Source organism: Phoxinus phoxinus, assembly GCF_949152265.1.
Source record: "Phoxinus phoxinus genome assembly, chromosome: 20".
Taxonomy (NCBI): Eukaryota; Metazoa; Chordata; class Actinopteri; order Cypriniformes; family Leuciscidae; genus Phoxinus; species Phoxinus phoxinus.
Genome location: NC_136895.1, coordinates 32595154 through 32613708, shown reverse-complemented (window position 1 = coordinate 32613708; position 18555 = coordinate 32595154). Strand labels below are relative to the sequence as shown.

Sequence of the window (18555 nt, the reverse complement as noted above, 5' to 3'; positions counted from 1 at the left end):
CATCATAACTCACTCATAACCTCTCCGTCATCATCATAACTCGATCAGAACCGTTCAGTCCTAGTGTATGATGATGACGACATCCCTTTGATTAAACACACAGACAGTTCAGAGACTATTCATAACTGTACGTTTTATGTCAGTTCAACTAGATAAGTTGTCAACATGCATAAACAGAATATTTTCTTTACTTTATTTTTTACATTAATGACATCTATTTAATTTTTTTTAATATTTTTCTGCATATTCTGCAGAAATCAGAGCTCGTTTACACCGGCGGGTAGAGTCGTTTTACTGCGTCTCACCCTATATATACACACACACACACACACTGTACACACACACACACTGTACACACACACACACACACACTGTACACACACACACACACACACACACACACACTGTACACACACACACACACTGTACACACACACACACACACTGTACACTTTCAGCTTATGCTGACGATATAACTGTTATGGTTAGGAATACGCATGATGTCCAGGTAGTAAAGGAAGCTCTAAAGGTTTATGAAGGAGCATCATCCGCTAAACTTAATTGGCAAAAAACAGAGGCGTTGTGGTGTGGGTCTGAAGGAAACTCTTTACCTGAATTACCAGAAAATGTTAAGTGGGGAAAGTCTGGGTTTAAATTCTTAGGAGTGTATCTTGGTAAAGATGAATGTAGGATGAAGAATTGGGAGGGATTAGTAGAGGCAGTGCTTGCAAAGTTGTCTAAATGGCGATGGCTGCTACCCCAGCTATCTTATAGGGGAAGAGTCCTGATAGCCAACAATCTTATAGCTTCCACCCTTTGGCATAAGATGATGGTTCTGGATCCTCCAAAAAATATAATTGAAGAAATTCAAAAGACTCTTGTAAAATTCTTCTGGTCAGGACAACACTGGCTAAAAGCTGCTGTCCTATACCTTCCAATTCATGAGGGAGGTCAAGGATTAATTGACATTTGTTCCAGGATTGCTGTTTTCCGTCTGCAAGTGGCACAGCGTCTTTTATATTATCAGCATCAGCAGTGGATGGACGTAGCATGTGCTTTGTTGCAAAAAACCAGAAGAATGGGGTTGGACAAGCAATTGTTTGTCATGTCCTTGGATGGACTTGCATTGGAAGGATTGGCTGGTTTCTACCAGAGTGTTTTGCAAGCTTGGAAGACTCTATCATTTTCAAGAGAAAGGGAAGGATCCAATCAGTGGGTGTATGAAGAGCCTTTGTTTTTCAATCCACTTATCTCTGTTGAGTTGTTGAGCTCTGTCACTGTTCGGTCAGCAATGTTGAAGGCTGGAGTCTCCAAAATATGCCACCTACGCAGGGGACTGAGCTGGATTTCTGTAGAGGAGTTGGCACAAAAGTTGGGCTTCAGGTCTGAACGTCTTATCAAGAGGATGCTGGATGATCTTGAGGAGGCCCTCCCTGTTTCTATAAGGGATTTCATGAAAGTTTATCCGGTGGAGAACTGTGATGCCAGAGATAATGCCCTTTTTCCCGAACTGCACGCTTCCATAAAAAGAGAAGACTGGCAGGAAGATGGCAGAAAGTTGCTTTCTATGGATATACCAGAACTGAATAGCTTTAGTATTTTGAGCAGAGTAACACTTTACAGAGCTTGTGTAAAAACCATACATTTTCAACATCTTAAGGATGTAAAAGCTACAAAATGGACAATGGTGTTTGATTCAGGCTCTTCCCCGAGAGGTAGCTGGCGGTCCATGTACAAAAGCCCCATTGAAAAGAGGGTGGGGGATCTCCAGTGGAGAATTGTGCATGGGACTTTAGGTACGAATAGACACAAAGCACTCCTTAATGTCTCAGACGATGAGGGTTGTCCTTTTTGTGGGGTGTCTGAAACTGTTTTTCATCTTTTTATTGAGTGTCCACGTTTAGATCAAATTCTGGGTTTAATGGAAAGCTGGAGTATGCAGCTTGTGGGAAGGTTTAATCAAGATTTGTTTATTTTTGGTCCCAAATATTCAACAAAACATAAATCCAAAGTGGTTTTATTAAATTTCTTGTTTGGTGCAGCAAAGTTGGCAATTTGGTGTACAAGAAGGAATAAAGTAGAAGGGAGGGAAAGCGTGGACACTGTTTTGATGATGAGAGGTTTTATAACGAAGAGATTAACGATGGAGTATGCGTATTTTAGCCTCATCAATGATGTTGATTCTTTTTTTCATGTGTGGGGAGTTGATGGTTTTATATGTGAAGCTGATGATCAGGGAGGTTTTGTATGTCATTTATATGTCATGACCTAAAAGTCAAAAAAGTCTCTCTTCTCTCTCTCTCTCTCTCTCTCTCTCTCTCTCTCTCTCTCTCTCTCTCTCTCTCTCTCTCTCTCTCTCTCTCTCTCTCTCTCTCTCTCTCTCTCTCTCTCTCTCTCTCTCTCTCCTCTCTCTCTCTCTCTCTCTCTCTCTCTCTCTCTCTCTCTCTCTCTCTTGCTTTGCATGCTGGGGGTTTTGGGTTATGGGAGCAACAAACGGGTGAGAAGAGCGAATTAGTTTTTTTCTACTTTGTTTCTAAATTTCTTTTTGTTTATTTTTTCGTATTTTCTTCCTTTATGTTTTCTTTTGCTTTGTGTATATTTTTATTAACTTAATTTCGAGCATCAATTACGCTTCGGTTCTCGGAAGTTTTTCGGCTTCGTGGCGGAGGCTGAGATGGAGGCTCGCCCGAGTGGGGTAGCCTCACTCTCGCTCCGCCATGGAGTTAGATGTGTGCCTGACGCGGATTCTAATGTGGAAGACGTGCTTGTCGCTGTTGGTGAACAGATTGGATATGGAAATATAATCTCAGCGTCAGGGATGAACAAAGCCGTGGTGGTTTTCCTTAAAGATGAAAGTTTGGTGAGTGAACTTACTGAAACCGGCGTTTGGGTGAATGGAGCGTTTACTGTTGTGTCACCGCTTGTATCGCAATCTATTAGAGTTACGATTTCGAACGTGCCGCCCTTTATATTAAATAGTGACACTGAAAAAGAATTGTTGAGGTTTGGAAAAATGGCCAGCGAAGTGAAAATGATTCCTTTGAGGTGTAGGAATGAAGCATTGAAACACGTGTTGTCTTTTCGGCGTCAGGTGTTTATGTTTCTTGATCAACAAACGCTAGATATCTCTTTCCGAATCAAACATGAAGGTAAACCGTACATGATTTACGCGAGTACCGGAAATTTGAAATGTTTCGAATGCGGAGACGTTGGACATAAAAAGATCGCTTGCCCACATAATAAAGTACATCTAGAAAATAATAATATTGAAGTTATTTCTAGTGTAAACATTGGTGAAAATGCAGGGTGCGATGGATCTCACGATTAATACCATTCCAAATTATCATACATCCTGTCCAGTATATATAGATAATCCCGTGGTAACTATAAAGCCCACTTATATTCGTGTCCTCAAGAGTTTTGTGATCAGTCTATACGGATTCGTATTCTATTATAAAGATAATAGATTTCCCCTCTGTATTATAAGTCTACATTTTATGGTACTCTTAAACCTTTGTTCGCTATACAACAATCATATATATATAACCTCAATACATATACCTGTCATACGCTGCCTCTTTGGCTAGGCTTAATGATCAATCAAATATCATAGTGATTATTCTTTTATCATAAGAATGCTCACCCTTCTTGTAGGTTGTGTCACGCTGGATTTCCTTGATCCACGTGAACGGAGAAAAAACCAGTACTCAAAAATCCAAGGTCCAGTCAGATGATTATAATAAAATGTTTAACAATATTTATTAAAAGAATCAAATGAAAAGGAATACTTGTTACAGATTATAGTAGAGTACGAACTAACAGATAGAAACTAGCTTGGCTTCGAGTGGCTTCTTGCATCTGGCACGCTGGCTCTCCAGATTTCTTCAGCAAGGACGAGCGACGAGTCTGTCTGGTCCTCCCCTTTTTATAGCCCAGTTTTTGCAAACAATAGTATATTGTGTTTAGCAATAGTAGGCTGCGCTAAGTAATTGTAATATGCGTTTAGTAATGGTAATATGTGTTTAGTAATAGCAAGCTGATTATGATCTTAGACATTATATGTCTTGGCTGACAGCAAAACTAAATATAGCAAGCAGGCGAGCAGCAGCAAGCGAGCAACGGCAGGAAGTGCGTATTCTCTAGTCTTGCAGGAAGCGCGTGTTCTCTAGTAAATGTAATATGCTTTTAGCAAGTGCAGCTGGAGTTACAGAACAACACATTTCCTTTGTTAAGCAATACATCTCGAAAGGTTATATTTTCACACCATGATTACCTCATACAATTACACACTTCAAAATGATTATATTTTTACACAGTGATTCCTTCATTCAGTATGACATTTTAAATGGTTATCTTCTTTAACAGTCCAGATAGTTCTCCGACATGGGTTGTCATATACTGAGCTGTGGTTTTCTTATTATGACCTTTTCGGATCTTTTTCCGACTTTGAGCCTCAGGGTATACGAACGAGGTGCCACCTAAATTTGTACTTTTGATCACAGCCCCTCTTGGCATCGAATGAGTAATCACAGCTTTTCTAATCTCATTAAAATTAACTCTAGGCCTCTTTCGTCTCTGTGTGGGTCTACCTGGGAAGTAATCTGCTACACAGAATCTATCCAGTGTGTCTAAATTTTCAATACAGTATATACTTGGTGTGATACAGTCGAATTCTATCTCATACAAGCGGTGGCCGACCCCATTAGGTCTGCATGTCATAAATTTCAGCATCTTGACCTGATCATTACTCATTCCCGAATTCAGACACCATCTCTTCAGGCTCTGCAGTACTACCTGTTTGTACCACTGACTGTTCACTGGTTCCCACTGAAACTCTTGCTCGTTCCTCCAGACCTTCATTAGTTTGTCCAGATTCAACTGGTTGATTCCGAATGGAATGCCTCGGTCCGCTATTTCCTGGGTTAATGGTACCGCCGCCCATTGCCCACGGTCCTCTGATATAAGGACTTTCTGTTGGAACATAAGCACAACTATATTCGTATTTATCTGTGCCATTTTCCCTTTTGGTTAGGTCTCCCCCGACCCAGCTTCTGAACACAATCCCTATAATATATTCTAAACCACCAGTGTCAGTTCTTTTTTGGTACAATTTTGGTTCGAGATGATAGGTCTTAGCTGTGTAACTATTTTTAGAGCCAGCTTGTATTGCGAGAATATCGCTGATACCACACCATTGGAAATTCATTTTGATACACCATGTAAGGAATTTACTTGATACCCATGGCCCATATGTATCCATTCTTTCTCTTCGTTTTGTAATTACTATTCCACCAATCTCATCCATCTTTATATAACTTATAACAGTACATTCTGGACACAGGTCACACCATTGTTCATCTAAAAAACATCTTATTCTTAAACTTTCAGGATATCCAGTACACACGACACAGTTTCTTTTTTTCTCATTTGCAATTTGCTGGTATCCATCGAGGTGCCTTGTCCTCAGCCGTCTATCGGAGGTTGTTGACTCCTAATTAGACGTTACAGAAGGCATTGTTAACTCAATACTGAGAAAACATGTTTTAACAGCTTTCAACATTTTTAATATGTAAAACCAGTCATTAATAACAACCATCATGGACACCCCAAACATTCTAGGGTCGTCGTAATGTTCTGCTATCACCATGGTTATTAATGCAGTTGTCATCACTGTTACTATGTAAATAGCCATTTTTCTACCTCCAGCTTCCACTCTTCTAATTGCTAGTATCATTAAATAAAAAATTACTAGAATAGTAGAGCAAAATCCTATAAGTTTTCCGTAGCCCGCCTCAAGATAATACTCTACCAGATTACATAAGGTGAGTATTGTATTGAGGACTTCTAGTATTATCAAGCCTCGAGTTCCAAAAATGGACTTCATCCTCGGGCTTTTTATAACTTGTCCAATTAAGATTCCCGCCAAGTTCAGCCTTTTCCGCAAATTGAATAAGGCTATGTTACTTATTGCAATTGGAATTTGCCATTGTCCCCTTAATCCCATTATCGTTATTAGCCAATAACAGCTCATAATTATATTATAAATTATGATTTGAGGTTTATTTACCGGCGGGTTGGAACAAGTTGGTTCAGTCATATTGGAATCATTTCCCCATGAATTTGGTTGGTAGTTGGATGCCATCTTCCTGGTTGCTTCAAAAGTAGGTTCCTGCTTGTCAGATCAAGTCAAACAGCTGGGTTTTCTTCCAGATGTGTGAGTTGCCTCTTCAAGCCTTTCAACCTTTATACTTTTAAGTCAACTATGAGCCCCTCCCCTTCTCATTCGCTGTCGTTCTCTGATTCTGAGAAATCGACCGACAGGGGGATCTTTCTATATTTGGCTCTACTTGCTATTTGACGCAGCTGCCTGCAACTTATGCATATGTTTAATAGTTTAATTATGACAATCGCTATTACAATTGTTACTATTATAATTCCGACGCAGTAGAGTATTATTCTTAATATACCCCACGTATCTACTAAGACGTTCCAGACACTTTCTGCCACCTTCTTAATTTTTCCACCGATATCCTGAAATGCTCTTTTCACCACTTTCCCAATTAATTTTATTAATGTTACATCCGACGGGCTCCTGGTCTTGGTCCACAGGTCAATTCTCTGGGCCCAGTGCCCACCTAGGGAAATGGACTCAACGAAATCATCGATGGGATGCAGTAAATCCTTTAATTCACTTTCATAATTAATATATGGGATAATAGCGCATATTTTCCTTATCTGATTTTCCCCTACCATCTGTTTCAGAATTAACGGGGTTATCTTCAGATTCTCTTTTGTCCATTTAGTGCCGTCCATGGCTTCATAATTACAGGACATATAATTTCTAGCGATGCTTTTATTTTTAGTCAGTACAGCATATGATTGCATAATTGGGGCACTAAAAGCAGCATATTGCCATTTATTAAACAAATCTCCGGTGCATAGGTATGTAGTCTCTACTCGGTCACTCCAGAATTCAACCTTTTTATTATCTTCTCTGACCCCCGCCATTAATACTTCCGTTCCTAAATCAAATTCCTTTACGCATTTCAATTTATACGCGACTCTTTTTCCTTTAAAACTTTTTACTATCTCTATATGGTCTCGTCGCGTGCACGGGCCCCCATACCAATCAGTCGCATTCCACTTCTTGGTAAAGGTTCCTTTGGTAGGTCTGATATATATTTTGCTCCTAGTTCCCCATGAATAGGTATGTGGATCATCCATTTTTAAATAATAACCACTCTCCCATTGTCCTATAGTTTGCTTTTTATATGAATTTGCTATCTGATACGAACCCAAATATTTCATATGTACTGGCCATATTAGGTTAGCCTCTTTTCTTCCCGTTTTTATATCCCTAATATCTTGATGTCTTCCGTGATACCTCACATAACCATCTGCTCCTTTAGTAACCGTGTAATGCTTTAGAGCTTCACCTCCTTGTAACATATACAGCAATAAGGCACTCCTATATTGCTGGTCTGTGACGTTCGTTTGTAGGTATTCTGCTATCCCAGAAATATTTAGGATTAGCTCGGGGATCCCCGAATTTGGAAAATATTCTAGAGTGTACGGGTGTCTATAATTTCCTCGCGACCTTTTCTTTTCCTCTAAGGTAGCTTTCACAGTCCATGTAGTTCTATCCTTCTCACTACCTGTTCCTAAAGTGAAATTATAGTTCTCCATTATCCAATAATGCCACATGGTAATAGTTTCATTCTCATATTTTTCCATTAAAGTTTGATTCCATGGAGCTTCAGCTGTTATTACGCAGTACCAGACTTTCTTATTGTGGTCTATTTTATGGGCACATTGTTTTTTGTGATCGATCGTTGACCTATCCTTGTTGCTAGGCCATAACATCTTTCCTATCCACGGGCAGCTGTGGACTCTATCACACATAGGTGTGGTCCTGGGCCTGTGATAACAATTTGTCCAGTTTGTATTTTCTGCGGGAATTATTGGTTCTTTTTCATGGACTGAATGAATTAGGGTTTTATCCTGAAATTCACTCGGACGAAGCCAACGGTCTATCGGTTTTGGCCCTAAACGTAGCGCTGCAGGTTTCATCAGCTCTGACTCAGTTGACTCTATTTCCTCAGTCCCTGTCATGTCTTTTGTTATTTCTAATTTCCCTGTAGTTTTGTCTACTACTATTTTTAATCTATTTATCACTGCTTTGCCCGTCTCACAATTCCAATCTAATGTCGAGATGGTCTTTCCATAGGAGTAAGTCCACCATACCAGGTCAAAGTTTTTTACTCTAATGGTTTTTGCCGCAGTATTATTCATTCTCTGCCCTTGTAGTAACACATGTGTTTGGTTCAGCATTTTCAATTTATTCCATTTTAATATGGTTATTCCATTCTCTGTTGTAGGAGCGTAATCTGCCGCTGAATTAAGGAAACTTCCATTGCTGGTGCAATTCCAGTATTTAGGGTCTATGTCTGTTATCCAGTTTCTTATTAATTTAGCATTATTTTCTGGATCATATAATACTCCTGCTAAAATTAGGGGCAAGCCTTGGTTCATTATTGTTTGATTATAGCAGTGCATTTTGGTTATTTTTTCTAGTTTACTACATGGATAGACAGTATAAGTTTCTTCTGTTTCCTTTGTTCCGAATCCACCCAAGATGACTATAGAGACAATGAATACTATACTTAGCCCAGCTGTGACCTCGTGGTAGCTCCTCTTCCTTTTGTGGTGGAGCCGCCTGTATTCATCTTTCAATCTCCTCCCCCTCCTAGTCATGTTTGCTGTGGATGAGAAAACAGAGTTTTGCCTATCTGTCCCTAATAATTAATGTTTTTTGAGCAGCCAGTCCCGAACCCGTTCTTTTCTAGGTTTAGCTTCTGTCTCCCAGACAATTTTAATACCCTGTATACCCAATCCGATACCCATGTATCCCCTTGTGCAACAGAGATTTATTGTCATTTTCTTTATCACTGACGCGCCTTTTTCGTCATGTTTGATTTTATAGTAGGCTTCTCCAGTCATAATAATTTGGCTTCTGCCCAGACTGGTTATATCGGTCTCTCGTACCCCTAATTCCCATGGCCTGGTTTCCCAGTTATGTTGTACAATCAGGAAGTTCATGTTTTTCATTTCATTAATAATGAACTGTTCGGCTGTGCTGCTTTCATACTGACCCTCCTTTTTCACAAGAATCATTTTGTTTGGTTCATTTAGATTATGTGAGACAACTTTCTCCCATGCGTCTAAACAGGTGATTTGTTCCAGTATCTGGCCCAACATGGATCCTTCTTCCAGAGGATCCGTGTAAGGTGGACTACCTAGCCCTGACATTTCACAATATCGAAATAGCCACGCCTTATCTTCTTCTTCCATTAGCTGGATCGGGTTGCTCACCCATGAGGTCATAATTTTTCCCTGGGAAACGCATCCCATAGCTAATTTTGATTTCCGGGTTAACCAGACCTCCTTTTTACTGACAGTCTCAACCCATCTTCGCTCTTCCAGCTGGTCACACCTGTTACACAATTTTAATTTAGAGTTTCTAAACTTACAGGAACACTTTGAACCTAGTAAAATAAGTTTCTCTTTACATGTTTTGCAGGTTTTGCAGACACAACCGGTTTCTCCTAGTTGTATCTTTTGGATGACCCACTGTTGTTTATTCAGTCTGCAATTTCCACACACTGTGACTTCCCCAAGTGCACAGTGTCCTATTTTCCCTTCTGGATTATACCAGGGAAAATGGTTACCTGTAGTATTGTATTCTTTCAAACTACGTCGTCTCGGTCGGATGCCGTTTGGGCCTTCCCAAATGAACTTGGCTACGTGACATGTTTCGCAAATACAACAACTTGTGAACGGAACCACTTTACTATTGGTACCGTCAGGGCAATCCTCATGCCACTTCTTCACTCTGATTAGTAGATCTGCTACGTTCTGACACTGTACCCATCCGGTTTTAGACTCAATAATTGACTCAAATGCCACCTGCTTCATTATGCTTTTACTATGTCCCGACATGACCAAATTCCGTTATTTTCTAATTCCACACTAGTGTTTGAGGTGATTTTTATAACTTTATCGACGGTCCCAGTCTTATGTTTAAATCGTTTTCCTCTGACCTGATGCAATATAATCACTTGATCGCCTACCTTGAATCGATTGGAGCTAAACTCTCCTTTCTCAGGCTGATCCTCAATTTCGAGTTCACTCGGTTTGATTCTGTAATTTAAAAAGTGTGTGCATTGGTCAATTAGAGTATCCCACTCTCCAAGCTTTTCATTCTTTACAAAAAACTCTTTAACTCTTTTCACGCAATTCTCGGCACATCCGTTGCTAGCTGGCTGATATTTCACACTTTTTACTAACTGGATCCCCATCTTGTTACAGTAATCTTCAACTTCTTTTCCTGTTAGATTCACTGCATTATCTCCGCGGAACCTCTTCGGAGGACCACGGTATTTTATCCAATCATTTAGTGATTGCACCACCACTGAACCGGTAGCTTGCTTACATGGATATATCTGCAAGAAATTAGAACAGTTATCCACTATTACTAAGAAGTAACAGTTGTTTAATCTGGTTTTTGGTCTAATAGGTCCAGCAAAATCTGCACTTATTTCTTCATTCTCTTGTTCTGTTTTTATTGAACCATAATCGTTGTTCCTGCTTGACATAACTTTTCTGCATTCTGAACATTCTTTCCTGATTTTTAGATAAGTTGTCTTTAGATTCTGAATGTTCAGTCCTGTGGCTTTACAATACTTTGCCATATAACTTAGACTTGGATGCATTAAATCTTCATGCAGAGTTCTGACGATATCCATTTCACTTTCTTTAGTGATAGCTCTAATCATTTTAACAGTTCGAACTGTTTTGTCTCTGACATACATATCAACTTCCCAGTTGCCTTTTGCAGCGGAAGTTGCTTGCACTGTGTGACTGCTTTGATGTAACACCTTAGGTTTCACTTCCTCTACCAACACAGCGATCTCTTTCCATAGCTCATTTTGTTTCAACGGCCTGCCTCTTGCGGTAGAAAAGCCGTTCATCACCCACGTTTTGACGTGCTCTGTTAGTGCTTTGTATACGTAGTCACTATCTGTAACTAGGACGGCAGTTAGGGTGTTTGTTGCCTTCATATGCTTTAAAGCATGTAAAACTGCAGTAACTTCCGCCAGCTGTGCTGACTCCTCCTTAGCCAACTGCCCTTTCTGTTTGAAGACTATTTTACCTTTCTCCTTTCTAAGGAAGGCCCACCAAGTCTCTTCATGCTGTTTGGACCCATCTGTAAAATAACAAACACTGGTCCCTTTCGGGATTTCTGTTATTTTATCCTTTTTATTGACTTTGCTCTGTCCAAAAATTATTTGCGTATCTTGCAAAAGTTTGCTCCACTTTGCCCATGTAAACTGATGAACTTTGGATGCTTCACTAACCAAGTTTTTAGACTCTCTTACCAGCTGAGTCATTCCATCCCCTTTTGCTTCTACAATTATTTGTTGGTCCAGGGCTATCGTTTTAATTGCTATTAAACATTTAGCAACGCTGGCCAGAATGTCTGTGGCCGATTTTGTTTCTTGTTTTGCCTGATTAGCAGGCTTTGGATATGACATGAACTGTATCGGATTCTTCCTATCCTTCTCATTGTACAGCACCAGCTCTATTTCTTCGTTAGTGTTCTCTACACTCACGACTAATTTCTGATCTGACTCTCTTCTGGCTATTCTTCCTGAGGCTAATGCCAAGTCTATTAATTCTAGCCTGATTTTTTCTAATTTGTCGCACCATTTAAATTCATTACCCTTTGTAGCATTATAAAGTGGTTTAGCTAGTTTTGCGTATCCTGGTACTAGGTCTCTGATAAAATTCATGTGGCCCATGAAACTTTGCAATCCTTTCAGGTTTGTTGGGGAAGTCTGTCTTAAGTCCTCTAATTTTTCCCGTGTAGTTTTTGATAGTCCCCTATCTGTTCCAGTTGTAGCAAAACCTAAAAATTCCACTTCCCTTTTTCCTATCTCGATTTTCTTGTAACTAGGCTTAAATCCTACTTTTATCAGTCTAGTTAAAACTTCATCCACTATTTTCAGATGTTCATCTGGGTCATCATTGATGATGATTAAATCATCAATGTACACAGTTACTGGTAAACCTTCCATTAATCTGACCACGATCGATTGAAAGATATTAGGACTGTTTTTGAACCCCTGTGGTAATCTAGTGTAACAATAATGCTTAGTTTGGAAAGTGAAAGCCGTTTTTGCCATGCTTCCTTCGCTCAAGGGGACTGTCCAGAACCCATTTGCCAGATCTATTTTCGTCAGTATGTGGCCTTTAGGTAAACCATTCGTTACATCTTTTGCATTGATTAAATATCTAGTATCTGGTTCAGTAATTTTATTAAGAGATTTAAAATTCGTAACCAAACGCCAACTTCCGTCTGGTTTCGGGACAGCTTGTAGCGGCGAATTTGTGACCGCGTTTGTTATTTCTTTAATTACGCCTAATTGCTTTAATTCACTAATGGTCTCTTCAATTTCTGCTAAAGCCTTTTTATTAATTGGGTACTGTCTCTGTGCTTTATGTACACCGCCTTTTATTTCCTGTTCATATTCTTTCCCCAATAGTCCCACGTCATTTTTGAACCTTGCGGCACCTTTTTTATGTTTCTCTAGGATTTCCCTTACTTTGTTTTTATCCAAAATAGTCTCCTGAACGATCCTATTAATTTCTCCCCGTAGGTCAACTGCCTTTAACCATCTAACTGATACTTCTTTGTGGCTTGCTTGTACTATCTTACAGGCGTCTTGTAGCGTCATTAAATTTTCTGACTGATTAGGGATAATCGCTATATTTTCCCATATATACCAATCTGAACAAACTGGTCTTTGGTTTTTATTGAAGCCGTAGACTCTCATCATACCTTCTTGTTTTTCGGCGCCTATTGGTAGATTAGTAGTACAGCTTATTTCAGCTCCCGTATCTAATAGGAATGTTTTTTCCTTATAATTTATGTAAAAGAAGCCATCTATTTCTTTAATTAAGTCAGACTGGATAGTTGCTTTTCCTTTGGGGATTCCCTATTTCTGTTTCCGCTGAAGCTCATTTGTTCTCACTGACCTTGTTTTGACTTGGTCATTATTGTATGAGCTTCTTGTGGCTGGTTTTTCTCTAGCCCTCCTCTCTCTGATTCTGCTCTGTTGCTCTGCAGTCAGTTTATCCCATTCTTCCTTTGAGACATATGTTGAACTATTAGGCCTAGTGCCAGATTTGCTAAAGGTTGACTTTTGTGCTTGATTAGGCTTTGCAGGCCGCCCTCGACTTTGCGATCTGCCTCTTTTCTGATAACCCTTTGTTCTAACTGGGTCCCTATGCTCCCTGGCCGTTTTTTGCTTTTCAATGTATCTGGGCCCTTCCTGAGCACTACGACCCTGCGCGCCTCTTAGTCTGTCTGACTTCCTCTGACCTTGCTGCCTGCTATTTGTTATGTTATGGGAATCTTGATTTCCCTTTTTCTCGGCTTCCTGCTTGGAACGCCTGTCATACCTGACAGCAAAGGTCTGTAGCTCGTCCCACACAGTCTCTTTCCCCCATGTCTTTAATGGAGTTAGTCCTGGCAGGTCTTTTTCAAACTTTAGTAGTTCTTTTACTGTCTGTATCGGGTTTTTACCTTTCTGGGCTCTATTTTTGCAGAATATTAGCACCCCTGTGCTCTTTACTTCTTTAAGCCCTTTCTCATATTTTTCTTTCGCAGTTACTCCAGGAATATTTTTCTGGTGAAGAGAGATATCATCAATTTTTATATCAAGCCCTGTCAGCTGATTAATCATTAGCTCTATATCTTCATCATGGATATTAAGTCTTCTGCCTAGCTCCACTATCTTTTGGCCGCTCTTCATGTTATCTTTTTGATCTAGTTTCATTCCATGAAACATACCCATCTCTGTGGCTGTTATATTATGTTTAGCTCTAGCTCTAGTTCTTCTCACTGGCCTTTGGTCCATTTCATCTTCTGAAGAACTATACTCGCTTGATTCAGACTCTTCCTGGGATACTTCCGGTTCCCTGTAATGGCCTCGGACCCTCGGGGTGCTCCCTGCTATTTTCTTTTTTCTCACTGAGGAGGCTGCTACCCTGGCTAGGCTTATCCCTAGCCCTCCTCTGGACCCTTGCCATTCATTTTCTTCCTCTGAACCTAGTTCGTCTTCGTTTCTTTCCTCATACCCAGGTAAAGTTTCTGAAGCAGCCCTTCTATCATATATTGGGTTATTTGATTCTATCAGCGCTTCTTTTCTGAGTTCAAAAATATCACCCATAATAGGTTCCCTTCCACTCCGTCCACTATTTTTTGGAAGACTCAGACGGAGTAATAACGCTAGAGACTTTTGACAAGAATCTTTCTGTTCTGCCATCATATCTTGTTTTGCCTTTGTGCTGGTATTTGGCATGTCTAAGATTTCATCAGAGGTGGGCCCAGTTGCTGCTAGAAAAATCTTCTGCATGTAGTCGGGCTCCTCCCTCCTTATTCTTCCTGTCAGACTATGTCCTGGCTGGGTTAAGGTTTTTCTTCCTGCTAGGTTTATGTGTTCTCTAGCATGACTGCTACTCTTTCTTTCCCGTGATAGCGGTCTCGCTTTCCTGTAATTAACCCTATTTCTCTGTGGGATCGGTTCATCCCATTGAGCCTCGTCACTTTCTTCACCCTCCCAGTCAGTCTCTTCACCCAGTGCGGGTGCATTGTCACCTGCATTTCCTGCCTGAGCTGACCTACTTATGCGGCTGACAGTCTGAGCCAATTCATCTGCCAGTGTCATGTAATTTGGCCCTGGGCTCACATGTTGGAAGTCTAATCTTTTCAGACTACTAGGACCTGGTCTTTCTACATCTGAGCAATTGATTTCTGTATTCTGAGAATCCCTACGCCGCCTTTGCGGAAGAGCTGTACCATCATACATCACTCTCGTTTTGCCGTCATATACTTCTACATTAGGATCTGTGGTTGGATTGTATGTCACCTCCATTCCTGTATCGAAATTGACTTTAATTTTGTCCCTAGGCTTTCTGCTCGCATTTATGCGTTCTACGATGGCCCTCACATCTGCTGCTGAGCTACAGATGAATTCTCGGCCATTATTTATTTCGTGATCTCCTATATTCCACCCTGCCTCTTTTTCTTTGGCAGTTTTTTGTCTGTAAAAATTATCACGTTTGGTTATAGTAATTTGGTATACGAATGCCGGCGGAGAGGCTTGAGCTGTATTTAAATCTGGTGGTCTTTGAGCCATTTGAGTCATTTTAGTTGGAAATGCAGACTGAGGAAAACTCTTTTCCCTTCTCTCAAGGAATTATATTTAGGTTTTAGTCAGATACTCTTTGGTTCTGCCGCGCGGTTTTCGCTTTTTATTTAATAGAGCGTCCCCTATTTCTTTGCGAAGCTTTCTGGGTCATCCATACATTTGATTGATCTAATTCGCTTTTGACTCCGGGTCTACATTTATCCCACGGTCGAGCCCCCCATGCGATGGATCTCACGATTAATACCATTCCAAATTATCATACATCCTGTCCAGTATATATAGATAATCCCGTGGTAACTATAAAGCCCACTTATATTCGTGTCCTCAAGAGTTTTGTGATCAGTCTATACGGATTCGTATTCTATTATAAAGATAATAGATTTCCCCTCTGTATTATAAGTCTACATTTTATGGTACTCTTAAACCTTTGTTCGCTATACAACAATCATATATATATAACCTCAATACATATACCTGTCATACGCTGCCTCTTTGGCTAGGCTTAATGATCAATCAAATATCATAGTGATTATTCTTTTATCATAAGAATGCTCACCCTTCTTGTAGGTTGTGTCACGCTGGATTTCCTTGATCCACGTGAACGGAGAAAAAACCAGTACTCAAAAATCCAAGGTCCAGTCAGATGATTATAATAAAATGTTTAACAATATTTATTAAAAGAATCAAATGAAAAGGAATACTTGTTACAGATTATAGTAGAGTACGAACTAACAGATAGAAACTAGCTTGGCTTCGAGTGGCTTCTTGCATCTGGCACGCTGGCTCTCCAGATTTCTTCAGCAAGGACGAGCGACGAGTCTGTCTGGTCCTCCCCTTTTTATAGCCCAGTTTTTGCAAACAATAGTATATTGTGTTTAGCAATAGTAGGCTGCGCTAAGTAATTGTAATATGCGTTTAGTAATGGTAATATGTGTTTAGTAATAGCAAGCTGATTATGATCTTAGACATTATATGTCTTGGCTGACAGCAAAACTAAATATAGCAAGCAGGCGAGCAGCAGCAAGCGAGCAACGGCAGGAAGTGCGTATTCTCTAGTCTTGCAGGAAGCGCGTGTTCTCTAGTAAATGTAATATGCTTTTAGCAAGTGCAGCTGGAGTTACAGAACAACACATTTCCTTTGTTAAGCAATACATCTCGAAAGGTTATATTTTCACACCATGATTACCTCATACAATTACACACTTCAAAATGATTATATTTTTACACAGTGATTCCTTCATTCAGTATGACATTTTAAATGGTTATCTTCTTTAACAGTCCAGATAGTTCTCCGACATGGGTTGTCATATACTGAGCTGTGGTTTTCTTATTATGACCTTTTCGGATCTTTTTCCGACTTTGAGCCTCAGGGTATACGAACGAGGTGCCACCTAAATTTGTACTTTTGATCACAAGGGATCAGTGAAGAACCAAACACAATAACAATTGATGGGAAAAATAAAGACAAAAATGCAGATGAAGGGACGAGCAATCAGAAGCAAGGAAACCCAAATGGTAGTTTAGTTGGTAGGTCTACTGAAAAGAGAGGAAATCCGTGTGTGGATGTTAACGAGGGTGATGATGAAGACGAAGAGGGTCTTCGATCTAAGTTACCAAAGGTCGTTACAAACGATGCACAAAATACTGGGCAGATTTGTTTGTCCCAGTTAACTGATGCTGAGGAGCAAGTCGACACAGAGGATGATGACAAGTTTTCAGAGGCATCCGATATTCTTTCCCAATTTGGTGAAGACCAATTGTATACTGTGAATGAGGTTAATGACTTCCTGGATGCGACTTTTGGAAAAACAATAGAGATTAGTGAATTTTTTCCTGATGCAAAAAAATTCTTGCAATCAGCTGTAAAAATTCAACAGACAGCCAATTATGATGAACTGAGTAGACGAAAAAGGTTTAGATTAAAAAAAATTGTAACTAAATTGAGAAGAAAAATGGCCCTTGAAAAAGGTCTAACAATTCCTTAATGATTAAATCACTTGGGGTGTTTTCTCTGTATTTTTCTTTGCTAACCCTTCTTTTTTTCTTTCTTGATCTTCCTTTTCTTTCAATGGGCAGTATTAAGATAGGAACAATTAATATTAATGGAGGAAGGGATGGTAGAAGAAGAGCTGTGTTGAAAGAATATATTGAAAATAAGGATATGGATATAATTTTCTTACAAAATGTGGTGTGGTCGGTGTGTGAATGGGTGAATGTGAGGCAATATGTAAAGCGCTTTGGTGGCCATTGGGTCTATGAAAGCGCTATATAAATGCAGTCCATTTACCATTTACAAGAGACACATAGTGACATAGCTAATGAGACCGAATGGAAAAAGTGGTGGGGAGGCCATATTTTCTTAAGTCATGGCACTAATTCTAAGGGTGGTGTTGCTATTTTGTTCTCGAAAAGAATTGACATAGCTTTTGAATCAAGTGATGAAATAGAGAAGGGTCGAATTTTGGCTGTTCAGGCTAATTTGATGGGTTTTTCATTTGTCTTTGTTAATGTCTATGCACCTAATAATGGTGCAGAAAGGATAAAAGCTTTTAAAAATTGCCAAAATATAATGGGGAATTATGATAAAAATGCTTGTCTAGTTTTAGGTGGTGACTGGAATTGTACATCAGATTTTACCTTAGACAGGAACGGAGAAGAACCATGCCCTCTTTCTGCTTCATGTTTAAATAATATAATAAGCCATTTTGATTTGTGTGATGTTTGGAGATCACAACATCCGGTAGAGAAGCAATATACTTGGTCGAAGTTTTCAAGTGACCACATTAGCTTTGCCAGGTTAGATCGTTTTTATATTAATAAAGATTGGTGTATTAGAATTTTAAAGGCCTGTATTTACCCCAGTGGTTTTTCAGATCACCATTTATGTATGATTGTTTTTAATGTACAAAAAGCGAGATGCCATAGTTACTATTGGCATTTTAATGTAAAGTTGTTGCAGGATGCTTTCTTTTGTGAAAAATTTCATTTATTTTGGGCAAAATGGAGAGAGCGAAAGACTGATTTTGATGATGTTGTGCATTGGTGGGATGTAGGAAAAGCACACATCAGGATTTTTTGTCATTGGCTGTATGGAGGACCTTTTTAAAGATTTGCCAAAGTTGACAGATACACAGAGAAATCAACTGGAATTTGAAATGGACATTGGTGAAATAACAAAGGCTGTTGATCAGCTATCCAGTGGACGTGCACCAGGAATTGATGGCCTTCCGGCTGAATTTTATAAACAATTTTGGGGCTTATGAAAAGATGATTTGTTTGA

General features: G+C 39.6%; 1 protein-coding gene and 1 long non-coding RNA gene across 2 annotated transcripts in view; one reads left to right on the top strand and one right to left on the bottom strand.

Annotated features, from left to right (window-relative positions):
• Nucleotides 1-18555, top strand: part of nckipsd (NCK interacting protein with SH3 domain) — a gene marked incomplete at its 5' end in the record, with an annotated part of 52167 nt that overhangs the window by 207 nt on the left and 33405 nt on the right. The gene's annotated exons all lie outside the window — the stretch shown is intronic.
• Nucleotides 3735-16683, bottom strand: LOC306987743. The gene is made up of 2 exons (XR_013795240.1): nt 15832-16683; nt 3735-8759 (listed from the first exon to the last, which is right to left on the bottom strand). It is a non-coding gene; the product is annotated as an uncharacterized lncRNA (long non-coding RNA).